Below are 19,411 nucleotides of genomic sequence, written 5' to 3'. Positions count from 1 at the left end.
CGACCTTTTCGTGGTTTGCTCAATATTTCTGTTTCATCACTTTATAAAAATTAGAACTAGGTATTAAAAACACACGCAAAAAAAATGCATTAGGACACTCCGCTTTCAGTTATTTTTTCTTTCTTTGGTATTCAAACCTACAGTTGATTTGCTTGTTTGTTCTAACCACGTCGAAGGCGAAGAGTTCACACTGAAGTAACCATCATCAGTGAACTTCAGTAGGCAATGGCCGCGAAAACTTGCTATTTTTATTAAAACTTACAGCTCCTTTTTAAAAATAATCAATTTGTTGCTGTACTGTATAGATAGAGAAAAGCATTACTTTGTCTTTTAAATATCTTAGAAATAATCGTTCCCAAGTTGGAACTTAGTCACTTGCAGGCTAACTTGCGCAAGGGACAGTAATTGAAATAATATTTTTGATTTGAAAAAAATTAATAAGTGTTTAAAAAAACTTCCATCAGCATTTTGTAGCCATCATTTAATTGCAATGCAAAGTAAATAAAGAAAATGTTGCTGTAATGTTTTAACTGTTTCCGAAACATCTCCCTTAATTCACTCACGTAACCGTCCTTTTACCTATATATATATATATATATAATATTTATATTTGTGTGTGTTTGTGTATGTGTGTAGGCGTGTGTGTGTATGTGTGTGCGCGCGCGCGCTTCCATTCCTCTTGACGGACGAAAAACAAATAAAAATAACGCGCTGGCAGAATATTTGTGGTTAAACACGCGAGCGTTGCCATGGTTCCGTGTAGACGTCATCAAACTCCGTTATCTTCACTATTCTCGGTTTAAACGGAATATGTATCGCACAGTAATAATAATTTATTTGCAAAACTCGTTACCTGTTCTCGCATGTCCGCCATCGTCGCATTTTCGGAGAGAATTCGTAACCAGCCCTCGGCCTTGAACTGGTTTACGATAACCTGATGCAATAGTTGCTCCTGTGATCGCGAACCCACCACTTACACACCGGCGGGTCAGGCTGCGAGTGCGTCGTCGCTGGAACTTTCCCCTCCCAAAAGCCAGGTTCCAATCTGGCAACCTTGCGACCGCCTTCTCCCGTTATTACAGCCTTCAACTGTTTGCACTGCGAGTGCGTTCGTGCGTGGCGGCGCTGCCGAGTGGCACGCTTTGGCGTGGCGCAAGCGCGGGACAAATCCAGGGACACTGTTTAATAATAACTGCAAGTGTTCGAAAACATAAAGCCTGCTTAAGAAAAGAAAAAAGAGGGGAAACTTATAATTTGTTTTAACAACATAATTACAATAAAGCTAACCGGTACGTCCGATAGTCAAATGTGCCAGAGTTGTTAGAGTAATAACCTACCCAAAATGGAATGCTTCTGTTTTTACGCTTAAAAAAAAAAAAACACTTTTGTGGCCACTAAAAAAATATTTTGTTAATATAGACCACACCAAATACTTTGCGGTGACTTTTCCAAACTTTACATGGTTCATAGAGTCTACAAATTATTAAGTTTTCACTACAAAATATTTGACGGAGTCTATATTCACAATACTGTTAATTTTTCTAAATGTACTAAAGACTTGCGAACATCAACTTCGTAGCAAAGCTTTAAAATCACCGAATTAAACTAAACTAGGCTTCCAGCTTGAATCTGTAATAGGTTACATGTAGGTATATGAACTCTCTGCTTCCATCGCCACTACCAAGGTTACGGCTAAGAGAATAAGGGCTATAGTATTCTCATACCTAATCTTCCGGCACTAAACCATGATTCTCGTGGGACACATGCAAACGGACATTTTGCGCACTTATGCCAGCATTATGAGCAAGGCATTTTAACTTGAGTGATAATTTAATAGGAAGGTGGAGGTGTAAATATATTGTACTGAATTTCATAAAAAAGGAGAATTTAATTACTTTATGCAAGATAAGGAGACATATTTTATTATGTAATTACAAAAACCTGAATACACTAAGACAGATAATTGCTATGCACACTGAACGTGCCATTCTAGTAATATCTTTGGCGGTGTGTATTTTTGATTTTATCCATGCTATAAAGCGTGTAAAAAGAAAAGCGTCATTAAAAACGAAAAAAAAAAGTTTGTTCTTTCGAACATTGAATAAGAAGGTTCCAGAACAGAGCTAGAATGCTGTTTTAAATGAGCGTGTTCGTCGTGAATTTGTCTTGAGACTCATAAATATATAAGAGAGACCATACAAATTTGGATATTTGTCTTGTAATTAAATTTAGACAGTTTAATATTTAAATACAGTAAGTTTGGATAACATCAAAGTTCAAGATATGTATGGGATGATTTATAGAGTAGAGTACCCATGGTGTTTTATGTTCGTAATGAACACAGAACTTATCCAACCACGAAACTTCAGTATTGAGATTTCGAAACACAAACTGTGAAATTCGTTGTCAGTTCATTTGAGCATTATCATGTTTTAGGTCGAGTTGAACGAGACTTTTGTGCTGCAAGAGTTATGTGTCGCCGATAGTAGTGTAGAATAGTTCCTCCGAGCGCTGGCTTCTGGATGTGGATCGATGATTGTTTACATTGTTTCTCCGAGCACAGATTATCGTCAGGTATCGGGGTCCGCCATAGTGAATTGTGACGTTACGGCGACCATTTTGCATGACCTTTGACTTGACCCCGGCGACCATCACGGATCCGCCATTTTGTTTTTTATAACTTTGCACCATTTTGTTTTATAGAAATTTCAGCCATTTTGTTTTATAGAACATTCCGCCATAAAGGAATCTAATGCCCCACTCCCTAATGTTGCAACTTTCGCTACGGCCACCATCTTGAAAATCAGTGATTATTATGCTACAATATCGGATTTTTTTCATTTATAAAATTAATCAAATTTTAATAAAATATTATTTAATAAACACCGTTGCACATTTCGTTACGACCGCCATTTTGGATTCTAGAAACGTTGCACATTTCGTTACGCCCGCCATCTTGTATAAATATAACGCATATTTGCGTATTTAGTTACGAACACAATAATGTAATCCAGAATGTTTTAACATTCGTTACGCCCGCCATCTTGAAAAACCGTGTTATTTATGCTAGAAAATCAGGAAAAATTTTAAAAATTATAAAAGAATTATAAAATTTAAATAAAAACACTCAGCCAACTTGGATTAGATGTCACAGTCGTCATCTTGAAAATCCTTAATTATTATCAGATTTTAATGGGAAAATAATTAAAATTTATAAAAAAATTATTAATCAAATTTTAACAATTATTATTTTAAAAAATACACTTATGTCATGGATTACTCTGTTCAAACCCGGTGAGAGTAAAAATAAAAAAGCGATGGAATATTTACTCCACGGAAGCCACCGGCAGACAGACTTCACACCAATAATGTATATATATATATTACAGACTATCATGTCCGCCATCTTGTTTTCATATGTTGTAGGTCACCATCTTGTTTTCAAAGTTGTTTTCATCTAAAGTACACTGCCGCCATAACAGTTTAATTTTTACCAACTAGAATTCAGTAATTATTAATTATAACTATGGCGCCCCACAATCTTGAAATTTGGATACCATCTAGGAAATTTGTAATTATTTAGCTATAAATTCGGATATATTCCAAAATTCATCATAAAATCACTCATTAACTGATTGAATCGATGGATTCCTGTCCTTGGAACGATATTTAATCGAAGCAAACAATTTGAATTTAAAAAATACTTATTTAATAATTAATGTTTAAAAACCTAAAATCAGCTTAGTTTCCTAGCCAACCAGCCTTTAGTAAGCCGATATGTCCGCCATATTGTAAATCTCTAATAATTAACATATAAATTCGAGAAAAATTCCAAATTTCATCAAAAATTCACTTACCAAAATAAAGATTGATGCGATAGCTTTCCATCTTTGGTTTGATTCCCGACCAGTGATGAGGATAACTAAAGCTTAAAATAACATTTTTAGTTCCGTTTCCCGTGTAGTTTATTAATCATTCACTCTACGAAAAACAACTCTGGACAATATATCTGTCCGACGAAATAAATACATTTTCGCGCTGCCTATAATGGAAGTCTATTTTTTTCGATGCATGGAATACCTTCCAACCAGTTCATGTACAATGCTATACGTACAGGACAAGCATCTTCGGACCACGAGACCAGGTCATATACAATGTCAGATGTATATACCAGATGTATCCGAACCACAAAACCTTCTTCTTTATATTAGCTAGCGAACTAAAGGCTCTAATAATAGTTTAATTTAGAACTTAGTCAATATATGGCGTTGCTTTGAATTTGGATCTCGTTTGGTGCGTCCGTCACGTCTTTCCTAGGGGTTACCTGCCTTCCCACATAATGAAGCTGAAGATTAGCGTCCCGGTTTTGCTGATGCATAGCCTCGATGCACCAAGATTGTGCAATCAGTGGAACTTAAATTCAAATTTTCCCGTTTTCAAGTGTTCTACAGACTTGAAACTCAATAGTGTTGTTCCTTATATTATATGTTTAGCCCGGGCAATGCCGAGTACTTAATCTAGTTATACATAAATATAACTTTTTACTCACCTGTATGACAGCTAGCATTATGTTCATTGGCCACAAGCACTCCTAATTTGATATTTACAGCTGCCATATGAGCATGGAAAAGCATAAAATAACGTGTGAAATTTTTCACTAAACCAATTTAAGGTAAAACCAATTAAGATACGTCAAAAAAATGATCGGAAAAATTTAAATATCTTCGACGTGGGTAGAACTGCTGATTTTGGCTATCCATTAAATGTGTAAAATCATCGAATAATTACGCGAGAGAAGCGCACAATTTTCACTTGAGCTAAACATGTGGCCCTATTTGAGGTAAAACCGATAGAGATACGACAAAAAACAAGGAGCCGAAGTTTTAAATTTTGCTAAAAGCGATACGATGGTGTAATCAGTTTTTTCATAGGTTTTTCTATTGGCCACTGTGGACCTTGGAAGAAAGGTCTGCACCAACCTAGAAGATGTGTCACCATTTTTCTTTTTTTCTTTTGGGTGTTAATAATTAAAAATTTTAACTTTATGGAATTGTCCCGTTAGTAACGGGCCGAATTTTAAAGTCTTTAGCTCCGAGTCAGTGAGTCGCACACATAGGGCTGTATATATTATTATATTCATCTGTCAAAAATAATGATTTTGGGATGAGAAAATGTTAATTCTTTTTAAATTGTTTAAAATAATACCTATGCATGTAACTGTTGCATTATTTAAACTTTCGTATCAGAGCAATTGGCATTAGCTCCAAAGATGCTCATCAACATTTAATAGTTTGGTCAATGGCAGATATCTGATAAGAGTCAGTGGAATCGTTTGTGTCAATAATCGCGGCTGGCTGTTTTTATCTTCTGGCCCTATGAGTCAAGGAAATGAGTGATATGTGGTAACGTGTCAAGGACGGCGAGAAGTCCGTGTGATAAAATAAAAAGTATAAATATCACAATATGCAACGAACGGTTCCTCCTACAATCAACTTATATCGTCATTTATTCCTCTTTTTAAAAACAGTCCAGTGGAAGGGGGGGGGGGGGGGAGAGAATCTCTTTCGGTTCACTTTGACTTGTCCACAAATAACCGTAAGCGTTTGTGCAGTTGGTTAAGTTAAGCTTATCTACTTTCTCAAAAGGACTTCTTCCATTTCTTCGTATTTTACAAACAGTTCTTTCGTATTAATTGTCTTAGATTATGTATTTATTTAAATCTAAGGTTTTACTGGAGCCTTTGTATTTTTATTATAATATGTATGTTTTCATATACAGATATAAACGGAATGATAAAGCCCGTATGCCACGATGGAAGTTTTCGTACAAGCACCGTTAAAAGCTCAACATAATTGCTAATCGAACCTGTATGCAACAAGATACAGCTTCTGAAATATTATACAAATAAATGCATGAAATCAGAAAAAAAGGGGGGGGGGGGGGGGGTTAAAAAAATTCCAACTGTACTTTTACATCTACAATGACTTACTTTCAAAGCTATGCACTCGATTCCGAAGCACTCGTATTTTCAATCAGAAGCGGTAGCTGTTATTTAATGTTAATAATGTTTATCAACAACCTTTAGGTAACAAGATATATACATACAATACTAGCGGATCCGACAGACGTTGACCTGCCCGAACGTACTTTTCGAGAGATTGGTGGTAAGTATTTCTACGCTGTGGTTCCACTGAACTATATGCAGGGACGCAACAACAAGGGGGGGGGGGGGGAAGGGTTTTTTGCCCCCCCCCCCCCCTTCTGAAACATTGAAGTTGTGGCAAACGGTGGCAAAGAAAGTGCTGTGTAATCAATTTTTAGATAATAAAACTGCTTAAATAGCACCATTTTCCACCTTGAAATACAAATTTTCCCGGGGAAAGACCACCGGACCCCCCCTCTTCAACAGGGGGGATCGATGATTCTTTATAAAAAGGTATATTGCCTCCCCTTTGGAAATTTAGTTGTTGCAACTCTGACTATATGTACACCAATGATGGACTGCGAGTAGCAGAGGAATACGACGCCTTATCAATAACACTTGAAGCAATTTTGGACGGTTTTTATTTTGACTAAATAATAGCAAACAAAGGAAACAACTCAAATCATTTCCATGACAGTCATATTTTTACTAATGTAAAAAATAAAGTATTGAAATAAACGTTGATTACTAGGTACTACTAAAAGAAATAAAGTATATTTTGTTTTTATCTTAATGCGAGTTGATTAACAATGTTTTCCGTCAGTCCCTGGGGTGTATAAATGAACAAACTTGATGGTTTGCCAACGCGAGCACACGCAACATACAAGACTCCATCGAGAGCGAAATGTCGTACATCGTCGTAACACAACTGTTGATGTCTCCTCTAGTGTTTTCGTCAACGTTGCCAACGGGATCTACGTCACCATAGTTGACGCTGACGCCAGGGTTCCCGTAGAAGATGGTACAACTTTCATCGAGTTCGACGTTAAAGACGGTAAAGATGCCATCAGGTTTACAAGGACAGGTAATTACGTGACTTATGCACCATATGAGACAAACTAGGTGATCCTTACAACGCCGCAGCCAGTAACAAACTGAAAGTCCCGCCGTCTGTGAACTATCTTATATACGCGCAACTGGTCGAAAAAAATATGTGAGTCAAAACAAAAACCAATTACTACACTACATGAGTCAAAGCAACATTCAAAACAGGAAGTACAAACGGAAGCTAATCGAAAAAATAAATGGGCACACAATACACACACTGGACAAGCAATGAGCACGCCATGACCACGCAATGACAACGCAATGTACACACCTAACACGCAATGAACACACCAAACTCGTAATGACCACGCAATGTACACACCGAACATGTAATGAACACGCAATGTACACACCGAACATGTAATGAACATTCATTTTACACACCGAAAACGTAATGTATACGCAGAACAAGCATTAAACGAAAAGGACGGACGATTGGACGAAAAATCGACTAAAAGGAAGCACATTTAACGAAAAAGGACGCACATTTGTACTTAAATTCGACAAAGAGGAAGCAAATTTAACGAAAAGGAGGTACATTCAGGTATATTCAACTCAGTAAGATGCGATCGTCAATTTTACAATAGGATACAATGCCTCCAACAGTCATTGGCTCGAACAGACATCGGCTCCAACTGTCTTTTGGCTCCAACAGTCATTGGCTCCAACAGTATTTGACACCAACTGTCTTTCGCTCCAAAAGTCAATGGCACCAAAAGTATTTGGCTCCAAAAAAAGTCTTACAGCCTAGCTACTATTTGGCTACTAGTCTAGGAGTCTCCAAAGCTACGAGACTACAAAACTACAAGACTATTAGGCTTCAACTGGCCGCGAGGCTACAAGGCTACGAAGTTACAAGACTACATTACTACAAGACTACTAGGCTTCAACTGGCTACTAGACTACAAGTCTACGAGGCTACAAGACTATATATAGCGGCAAGACTACGAGGCTACGATACTATATATAGCTACAAGTTTACGAGGATACATGGCTCCTACCTGTCTTTGGCTTCATTCAGCGGCAAGAGTTAATTTATCTCTCATTCAAAAGAACTTGTTGCAAGTAGTGCCGATTCTTGCCAACAGATGTCGTCACGTGTTGTGTTGAGGTAAAAATAATTTATTTCTTTTATGTGGGATGCGTAATGCTCACTAACGATCGCAAGAGAAGGAAGGCTTCGCTAGATATTAAGAGGAAGGAAGTTTGTCTTTCATGATAGTGTTACTCAACTGTCTCAAGGCATATTATTAGACTGAGTAATGGATGTTTATTGTTTGATTTGCTCCTAATAAAAAAAATTTTTTTAGTGATGGTTTGGTAGCAGAAATACGCAATTTAAAAGTAACTCAACATTAAATTACGTGACTCATGGCTTTATGAACTTTGGTTCGCATCATCCGTCACAGATTGCGCTACCGTTGTTGTTTAACATTTTTACACATCAAAAGGTTTGTTACAGTAAACAAAATGTTTGTAAAGAGTACTAATAATCGTATCAGGTTTTGTGAAGGACTTAAGTTGCTACTATAAAATCAAATTTTTTGTGCAAAGTGAAAAAAAAAATATATTTTTAAATAAGATCGTTTAGTTTCAATACAAGTCTATTGCAATTTAACTTTTTTTAATTAAATATCTTTCCATAATTTTAAGTATATTGCATACCATTTAAAAGTGTAAATATGTTAAAAATTCGTTTGTGCTTGATTCTAGTTTTGAAGTAGCTACCTATTTTACTCATTTCATGTCTTGTTTCTTTTGCCTAAGTTATTCCTGTTTTAGGCTGCTGCAGTTAAATTCGCTTCACACGTAAATAGTGTGTACTTTTTCATTATTACGAACAGTTATCAAGTTTACTCTGCAAGAAATAAAATCAATCAGTATGTATAATATTGTGGGCGTATTATAACATTTGTAAACCATTTCCGGTATATTTTACGCAGGGGAACACAACTCACACCCAGCCCAACAAAAAAAATTGGTTTTACAGTAAATTTTACATAACTTTGTAGTATTAAAAACTTATTTTGTGTATGAATGTAAAAATAAATAAAAATGAATGAATGTAAGTATGATTTAATGTCATGTGACTCAAAATTTATACAATCTTGACTTACACATTTACTTTTACACAAGAGTTAACCCACAGTTGAGGATGTTTGCACATACTTTGTATAGTTTAGCAAATATCTTAGTATTAATGCAACAGAAACAGTGATAATATGACATTTACTTCTCTTGCCCGGGATGCGACAGATGCAATTCTACAAAAATGAGTTCAGCAGTTTCCAAGTTAAAGTAAGCGTATCAGAGTAAAAAATATGCTTAATTTGTAAGATTTATAGTATATGGTTTTCAAAAATCCTACTTTCTGAGGAAATTATTTGAGTTTATATTACAACCTAACCTCGGTTTATTAGGTTAAGGTTAAGGTTTTTAGGTTTAGATATTTAATTTAGAAATTTTAAGTTTAGATATGTAGGTTTAGGTGTTTATATTTAGTTGCGATTGTGTTTATGTGAAAGTTTTTGCGTGTAGGATTTTGGGTATACATATCATGGGAATAGGTTAAGTGTAGGTTTTGAGTGTAAGTTTTTAGGTTGTAGGTTTTTGATTATGTGTTTTTGGGCATTTCTCTGCAAACTGGGCAACTCATTGTCTCAGGCCAATATTGTATAAAAAAAGTTCAAATCATAAATGTTTCGTAAATAACTTTAAAAGATAATAATCTAATCTAGCTCTACTAAGCATACAATATCCTTCAAAATAAATTTATTGTATCAAAAACGTTTTTATAGATTGCAAAAAAATAGTCCCATGGCATGTCACCGAAGCAGTACAGTCACTTAAGATTAAATTAATTAAGACAATAACTATTGGAATCAATCTAATTGTTTGATTATTCAAACAATATTATATCATTGTTAATGGAACATGTTTATTTTTTTATTTTTGTTATTTTATCATACTAAAAAGGTAAATTAATTTTTGTCTCCGCATTTTGTGAACAGTCCTCTTGTCTATATTTAATATTACGCACCACGTAGTCTAAAGGTTAAACAATGGCGGCGCTGCGTGCAACAGAAAGCAAACGATCTGAAGTTAGCTCGGTGGCAGCCATTACCGCCCGGACGCCATTTGTTTAGTGCTGCACGAGCGTCCCTCCGTGGAGGTCATGTAACCTGACAGCCAACAGTACTCTGGTGAGGATCATTTATATTCATTTTTACTGTACTATATTAAACCTCAGATACTTCCTATCGTTATAATAGATAAATATTTCCTATGTACAGTAAAATAACATGACTCGTACTTTTCAATGAAATCAAATTAAACTGTCCCCTGTCAACAGTGCCCTGCCCCTCAACAGGACAGGGGTCTGTTTCTGTCTCCTCGTTACTCGGCTTATACAATAAATTCCAACAAAAGAGCAATTTCAAATTAAGTTATCAAATCTTTTGTAGACTCCGACCTTTTTGGATTGTCATGCCCAAAGTTGATAAGCGTGATACTTGTTTGTGCACATTAACCACGCCAACATAGACTTGAAATTATCAGCTTTATTTGATGGAAAGATCTTTAATTATAACAGCCATCAGAAATTGCTTCAGGAGCTGTGTTGTGACCGCTATAATGAGAAGTGTTTGTCTAGAGAATGTCATAAGTGTGTTAATAAAATGAAAGCAACTGTCCCCTGTATCGATTTTTCAGAAAATGCTCATTATTTTCTAAAGTAATGAAAATATTTTTGGTTCATCTGCCGTTTATTAATAAATAGGTGGATATATATCCCCTGAATAAGATTTACGAAATACATACGCAAAAAAGTTGCCTAGACAGCTTTCCTAGAAAGGTCGTCCAGTTTACAGAGAAATGCCCGTTTGTGTGTAAGTTTTTGGGTATTTTTTTAGGCGTGGGTTCTTAGGTGTAGGTTACTAGGTGTAGGTTCTTAGGTTTTGTTATTTAGATGTAGGGCCTATGCTTTTAGGTTTTCAGGTTATGTTTTTTGGTTAAGTTTTGTTTGGTTAGTATTTGTTTAGGTTAGATAAGGTTTTTTATGATATAAAATCTGGGCAACAGTGTATTGCTAATTTTTTTTACGTTTGGTCGACTTTATTTCAATTTTTGGTATTTATTTAATGTTAAATATGGGCAAATATTTATTTTTGTAAATATACGACCTATAAAAATTGTACAAATGTTAAGAAATTATAGTTTAGGGGTTATGTGAGATAAGCCTAGCTAAGTATTGAAGGACAAGGGACAAAGGTCAAAAGCCGAATATCAAAATAAATTTTAAGTTATGTAATGTAATTAAAGTTTGGGTAAGAAAGTGTAAAAAAAAGTCAAGAATCTATAGTTAAATGATAAGCACTTGTTAGCTATATGTGATTTAAAAAAAAAATAGTATTTCGTGTCTTTTGTTAGCTTGGACATATTTCTTCAATTGGTTTAATTAACTATTGTACACTTCACGCCGCAGAGTAGATATCGGTACAGCGCGAGTTCGTGACATTGCGCCCACGCCAAGATCTGCCGTATCGTGCCTACAAAAAACGTTTTTCCCCTGTACAGATGATGATGAAATCCGAGCCAAAGTTTGTGATATTAGAGTATTTACAGGTTTGTATAACTTGTTTTATTGATATGTGTTTGTTTGCAGATATATTTTTTCTGGTGAAATGCAAATAAACGACCAGATAGTGATATTTAAAAGCGGTTTTGAGTTCCAGGTGGAGTTATATTACTATAGTTGTGTTTAAAAGAAATGAATTCAGTTTCTCGCGGTTTTTCTTTCTCGGAGCAAATACTTGATGCTGATTATTCAACATCTCTGCCATGTATGTTTTAGGCATTGTAGATGTTGGCCATGAAAATTCCGTGACCCGTACGCCCTCCACTGTTATATGTTCATACTACACTCCACACAAATCTGATATAGTATGTCGTTCTTCCACTCACTGTGACAATTTGGCTGAAAAGCTAGCTTTTGCCCTCCGATCAATGAAAGGTTAACGCCTAGGTGTTGTCGCTCGTGGTCAAGAGGCACTACCAATGAAAGAATGAGTGGTGTTGACGCAGTCGGAATTTCGTCAGTATTGGTTTTTGCTTCGCGTGTTCCGAGTTGCTACCCTCCTTTTCTAGAGACGAACGCTCATTATTTTCTGACTATGACTGTACTTTGTGGACAAAACACAAACGATTAATTTTCTTTAAAAAGCAATTCATGAGCTTTTTTTCACTGTTTAAGAAATTCTTTACAAATTTACTCTGTGTAATTAGTTACAAGATGTTATTATTTATTAGAGAATTTGTCGGTTAGTCCCCGAGGATCACAGCAGGAAAATTTTTCAGTAATTATTTGAATACGAACGTATATCATACACACAGTAGTCGTGCATAGAATGACTGTTTGCATGATAAGTTAATCAATACGTTGTACCGAAAGATGATGTATAACAATGAAGAATAAACATATATATCTTCGTTATTCGTATTTTGGCCGTGGTTGGCAAGGAAAGTTTGCAAAAGCGAAACCCGATTACGGTCTCAGGCCTGCTATGATGCGCCTCTGCACTTTTGAAAAAAAGTACCACCTTAAATTTTACGAACGGAACTGTTTAGAAAATATCCAAAAGAGCTTCGGAAATTTACGAATTTTGACTTTACAGCTTTAAACATGAACTATCAAGAATCACCTTGGTATAATTCATATTGGGCGTCAGAATAAAATTAAAAGTCCTATAAATACTTTACCCACATTTGCTTTCCTATTGGCTGGTTTTTTTACTGCAGAACCTTCCCTTTTATTTTGATTGGTTAGATGCGACTCGATATCTCTACTTCTAGCTGGTAGTTGATTGGCTCGCGGTCGTAGAGGGGAGTGTTGTAAAACTTGTGATCCAGACATCAAAGCAATTCAAAGATATACAGGTTTGCAGTCTAAAGCTGGACTTACAATGATCCGTCTCATCCGTCCGTCACCCGTCCGCCCGTCAATCAGATGACTATGCAGCCAATCAGATTTCCAGGGAAATTCCATCCGTCCGAGCGTCAAAACCTTACCAACCAAAAACACAGCTCGGAAGTAAATACGCGGCGTTGTGTCCAAGAAGATCAAGTTTTCCGGGACTAAGAAGAGGTCAGAGGTGCAGTCTTCGCTTTAGATTCGATCTGAAGTGGCATGTGGAACATTTTTTTTCCTCTTTACTTAGCTCACAAGGTTATTTTTGTAGTATTTATCACGATAACTCCTTTGCATTTGTTGTTTGGTGGGTGATTTTGTCCCTAGATGTTTACTAAATGTTGTTTTCGAGCTTTCGCATACTTTTTGCGCAATTAGCTGCCAAAGAATTATTTTTAATTTTTTTGGATTGTACAAATAAGGAGAACCAACTGGAAAACCAGACTAAAACTTTTTAAGTTTAACTGCAATGCTACTGGCTACTTCAAGAAATGGTAAGAATTAATTTTTGAAAATATTATTTAATTTTTCCTGGCATTTCATAATCCTCAAATTGTGAGGATTTTGACAGCCAAGCAGCATAAAATGAGTGTATTTATAATATAGCCAGTAGCACTGCAGTTAAACCTAATTGTTTCAGTTCTATATGTCATTAAATTCTCCAAATTGTACGTCCCAAAAAACGTTAAAAATGTAACTTTGGCAGCCAATTATGCAAAAAAGTATGCAATGTGTGTATTTTTCATTTCGTGAAAGTAACACCATTTCAAAAGTCTACAAGTTCAACTGTGATTACTGTAAATATAAAATTTTAACCTGAAATGGGATTATGTAATTATGAACATTCACTTTTTTTCGTAGCTATCAAGTTACATTTTGGTTACAAAGTTTGTGACCAAGCAGAAAATGCAAGAGAGCTAACATGGCGTGTCGGACCGAGCCTTAAACGTAACGTTTAAGAGGCCCGAAGATTTCGCGAGTTGGAATGCAAAACTTCACGCTCTCGCACTGTGTTCATGATTGGACCGCAGTTATTTGGACACGCCCCTCTGCGCTAGTGAGCCAGCGATGCCCAGCTAGGAGACAAGTGCGCGAGTCAGGTGGTGCCAACAAAAGAGAACGAAAAAGATCCTCGCTAAGAAATCAGCCAGTGGAAAAGCAAACATACGTATTGGTTGGGCAAATATAAGGCTTTGAATTTTACCGTGATACCAAACAAATTCGCGAAATTTCCGGGGTCTCTTGTAATGTTTAACGGCTATGTGCAGAAACGCGTGGCGTATACAACCCTACATTAATGCTGGAATCACAACGCGACGGCGCGATAAGACAGCGAATTATTTCGTTATTTTTAACATACAGTTATTACCCTTGTGGAAACTTAAAAATTAACGATTTTATATAAAAGTTTTTTACTGTTACACACGACAGCCAATAATTCTTAATTTTTTGTTAAATAGGTGTGTTTGAGAGAGTAATTTATTTAATACTTTAACATTAATTTATAAAAAAATCACTGTAAGTAAAAACAATTAAGATTTTTCACAGATATGTTTAGTTAACTTAACCTTAAAAATACGACAATAACAACAAAATTACAAATGCATCACTTTAACAACTTTCGAAAACAAAATTTCTGACTCGCATCTCAGTAACGCCGATCGCGCGACACGATGGAAAGTAGAAAGAAAAATGTCTAATCGTGAAGTCTGTTGCGTCCGCCAATTTTGTCGCGCTGGCGTCAAAGAAGTGTGGAACGTGATTGGTAGGGACCAGAAAACTTCGCGGTTTCAGTTGCATCTGGGATAGACGCCACAGTCGTCTGCATGCATGAACAAACATCCCCTGCTCAGCATTGGAGTATCCATAAAGAAGGGGGGGGGGGGGGGGGCTTGCGGGTTGCCCCCTCCCGCTGAACCCTGAATAATTTTCAGATTTTCTCCATATTCCTTATTATAGTGTACCAAACTAAAGTATTATTTTACTGAGGTGCTATAGATAATAGGTCGTTTTTGAACAACAAATTAAATGTACTAAATATTTAAATTCTAAATGTACTAAAATTGTATTAAAAAAATTTATTTGGCCCTCCCCTGCCCATAATCCAGGATCCAGCTTGCTGATCATTGGCTGCTGACTTGTGTTCCTACGTCAAAACTTGGTTGTTCGTGAATCGATTCTGCTTTGGTTGAGGAATTCTGATTGACCTTGAGTCCTCTAGGTAACCCGCGAACCAATAAAAGAAAGCATCTCAAAGGTACACGTATTTGAATTTTAGCCTACCTTGTAATGAATCCGCGAATTTGTCCAAACTCTAGTGATCGGTATATAGATACGGAAATTACGCGGATTCCTTTCGTCCCAAAGTAGACTGCGAACATTCATACCCACTGCATTGCTTTGATGATCGGACTGGAATTCTTTGGACACTTCCCTCTACACCTGCAGGCCAGTTATCTGCCAGCCAGCAGCCAGGAGCCCGAAGAAGAAGGAGCAGCTTCGCAGCCAGCAGTAAAGCGCCTGTGGGAACAGTGTCGCCTTCAGCCTGAAGCCGTGACTTCAGCACGACTGCAGGAGCGCGTCGAGGGACGGGCACTTTCTCCCGGCGGCCCGCATCGCCGGCCGGACAGGCTCTACGCCGGGCGGGACAAGTGCACTCCGGCTGTTTCCAACTGCATTTGTGGACGCGGGTCGCACGCGCGCTTCGCATCCGCCGCTGAAGCTTCGCGACAACTGAGAAAGCTTAATTGGGCCTGGGGCGAAGGATAGGGGGGGAGTAGGTAGGGGAAGTGAATTGTGTCATAGGAGAAGGTTTCCTGAATAGATTTTCAGTATCAACACGGAAAATAATTATGCATAATTATTGATAATTTCACTTTCTTTTTCATGGTTAAATAATTTTATATTTTTAAAACATCTATAAAAATTTAAAATTATGCGCCAATATTCGTAATGGCGACAATAAATATTCAGTATTGATTCCACACTGTCAATTAAAAAACAATTATCTGCACCAATTTACAATATTTTTCTTGTATTGCAAAATGTTTCTTGGAAACTGGTTTCCAAAGAAATGTTTTGTAAAAATACAAAAAAAAAAAAATATCTGTGCAACTGTCGATTGGCCGTCGCTTGTTCTGGATGCGGGGCTGCGTTAATATCCCGGATTCATGGAGCGACCAAGTACACTTCAAGTACATATGCTTATAATCTTGTCGACCCCGAGCCAGTTATAAACAAGGAGAAGAAGTGGTCACACAGTCACGAGTAACCGCCAAGTGACCTCGTCATCGATAAATGACTCTTCAAACATAAAAGACTTGATTTTATGCTAGTCTAGCCTTGAGTCAGACACATCAGCGGAATAATCGAGGCCCTTGATTCGCTGTTAGAAATTACAGCAAATTTACTGACTTTTCGACGAAGAAACTACCTGATGTAAACAAAGTGTTCTTTGTTATCTCAGGAAACTGTATGTTCGTATTACGATTTATGTGGGGAGAACTGGGTTCGTAAGGGATAGCCCAATTAAGTTTTATTACACTTTTATTAATTACTAATATTTACAATACTAACAAATAATTGTACTTAAAAATGTCAGCTCACCAATCATTTGCACTTAAAAATGTTTATTCGCAAGTCACTCAATGTCTGTCAAGTTCCACAGTTTGCACTTCTCACTGGAGCTAGGCTCAACAGTAGTTCGCCCCTTACCTCGTCCCTGTCCACACACGCAGGCTCGCGTCACTCAGTCGCACTCTCTCTATCCCGTCATTCCGCGTCGCGCCACTCTCGAGGAGGTCTCTCACCTTCTTCGCCGATGTCGCACTTCCCCTCACTCGCGGAACTCTCCGAACTCTCTGAACTCGCTCGGAACTCGTCGCGGGGCTCTCACGGAGGCCGGGGTCACTGCTTAAGTACCTGTGGCTCCCTTCTCGAACCGACGAGAGCGGCTGTGACGAGTCGCGTCATCCATGGGCCGACCCGATGCCCGAAACATCGTGCATGACGACGCTTATTCACGCCACTCCTCGCGGCGGCCTCTGTAAGCCCGGAATTCCCAGGCCGCTAAAGGTGACAATAGCCCGAGGCGGGATGTGCGCGGGGAGTGGAAGGAGGTAAGCAGCGAGGACCCTTGTAACCCGGCCAGGCACACGTGGCATGCCTTACGTCTGATGGACGGCGCGTGACGTTAGTGGCCGTGCGTGGTCGCCAGCCAGCTCCGAACCTGGCGCGCATCGCGGTCCTGTCTGCGTTCGTAAAAGTATAAACTACTCCTGATTCCGACTCTGAATTGAGTGTTTCGTAGCAAACAGGTCAAACAAAAGCGTGGATGTAAAAAATAAAAGAACGTTTTTGCTGTATATTAAACATATTTTGAATGGTTTTGTTAATATGAAAAGATGATTATTGCTGATCCATGTTTAAAATAAGCTAACTCAGTGCTTTAAATGTACGAAGGTCCTTGGATAATTTGTAACCAGCGTTCTTCGTAAATTTAAGGTGAAAATTTTTAACAGTGTTTATGACATTTCAGTATATCGCTGCTCCACGCGGGATTCGCATGATGACTAAACGATTAAGGGGCTCGCCTGATCTGAGGTGTATTTGTGTCAGTGAGAAGGGGTGATAAGTGCGACGTTCGCTGGTGCTTCTAGAGCGGTATCACCTCTAAAGCACAGGCCTGTCGACTGACGCGCAGTCTTCTCGTCGTGCATACGGTAACTGTGAGATTTCAGCGGTAACTATATAACAGTATATGGCGGAGAAATGAAGATAAATGTGCAATACAAGTCCATTGAGTGCTTTCAAGATTATCTACCGGGTGTGCAATGCCTGAAAATTACCCTGAAAAAAAGTGTTTCAGCCCTTTTAAAACTCTTATAAAAATACATATTAATGGCCCGGCCAATTAAGGCAATGGTTTCTGTTATAGACGGTTATAGACGGTCGCCAATCACAAGGGGAAAAAAGCTGGCGCAAACATACCTAATTGCGGTCTAATGAGCTTTGAAATCTTTCTCGCAAAAAAAAAAAACACCTCTAGCTATTTCATCCTAAAAAAAATCTGCGCGTTGTTTTCGCATTGTGTGGTTGGGCCTTAATGAATCTAACACGAGCTAGATTATCGCCAGCCAATAGTAAGGTCTCCTACCCGGGCACACATACGGTGTGCAGAGCTTCAGAAAGAACCATATTTGAAAACTGCTCAAAATATACGAGTGATGTCTATTTTTTAAGAGCATTTAAAAATACTCTGAGGGTTTCTCTAGCATTCCATCATGTTTTATTCTTTATGTGGCACGATACGTAACACTCAAACAAAATAGGTACAAACATTCAAATTTAGGTTTAGGTTGAGAACCTGCTTTAAAATGTTCTCTGATAAAGCGTTTTGAACGGCATACACTCGCATAATTGCATGTGTTTTTATAAAAATTAATATAAAAAATAGTGTCGTCTTACGAAGAACGATTGATTGCAAACAGTTTGTACTAACTGCAGCATAGCATACTAGTTTTGCACTCTGCATTATGTGATATGTCCTGTAAGCACCCCCTATTTCAAGGATATAGCTGGAAAAATAATTGAGGGGGTTGTAGAATTCATGACCTCATAACTTAAGTTCAAGTCTCACCTGTACTGATGCTACGAGTACGGTCGATCCCACTACTGGCTGCAACACCTGTAACAAAATAAACGCAGGTCATTAAGGCTTGGTTTTGAGTATGAACAATTTACTACAGGCTAATTACCTTTTTGTTAATTCGTGAACAAAACTTTAATACAAAATGAAAAATATTCACTGAGTGCAGAGATCACCCCGCATGCTACAGGATTTGTCTGCACTAGTTGTGACAGTACTCGTACCGCCTTGCTTGAATATAGACCTTCATGACTAGTGACATCTGGTTCCAGACATCCTATGAAATGATGGCCCTTTGGGTGAGGGGGTAATACGCTACAGTACTAGGGTAGTTGTTACGCTTAAATTCAGAGAGAAATGTCTTATTCTGGAGGGGGTAAAATATGTTTCTGAAAAATGTTTTCTTAATTCAATATTCAACAAAGCATCTGTTCGGTAGTTCACTTGTAGCAGACCATAACAGCCACACAATACTATCCTAAATCATGGAAATAAAATTACGACTATATACTTTCTCATACTCACGGAAGTAATTCAGCCAATCTGTTAATCGTAATCCAAATGTCACAAAGAGAGACACAGTAAACAGACAGCGCAAATGTATTATTTTGCGTATGGCTTATTGTCAAAAAACGTAATGCCAACCAGATTAACAGAGAAATCGTAATGGAAGTGTGACACTAACTACCCAGCAACTATTGTCACAAAAAATTCATAAGATGAGGTATAATATATAGGTGTAAGTTTTTGCATGATGTTTAATTATTTT

General features: G+C 37.5%; 1 protein-coding gene across 3 annotated transcripts in view; it reads right to left on the bottom strand.

The window, feature by feature from the left end:
• LOC134542448 (ecdysone-induced protein 74EF-like) overlaps positions 1-19,411 on the bottom strand; it is a 507,486-nt gene that overhangs the window by 344,224 nt on the left and 143,851 nt on the right. For all 3 annotated transcript variants that reach the window (XR_010076802.1, XR_010076801.1, XM_063386723.1), the window contains one exon: positions 18,634-18,681. The gene's annotated coding sequence lies outside the window, so the exon portion shown is untranslated. The remainder of the gene's footprint in view (positions 1-18,633; positions 18,682-19,411) is intronic.

This window comes from Bacillus rossius, chromosome 1 (assembly GCF_032445375.1).
Source record: "Bacillus rossius redtenbacheri isolate Brsri chromosome 1, Brsri_v3, whole genome shotgun sequence".
In the NCBI taxonomy this organism is placed as follows: domain Eukaryota; kingdom Metazoa; phylum Arthropoda; class Insecta; order Phasmatodea; family Bacillidae; genus Bacillus; species Bacillus rossius.
This window is presented reverse-complemented; position numbering and strand designations above follow the sequence as displayed.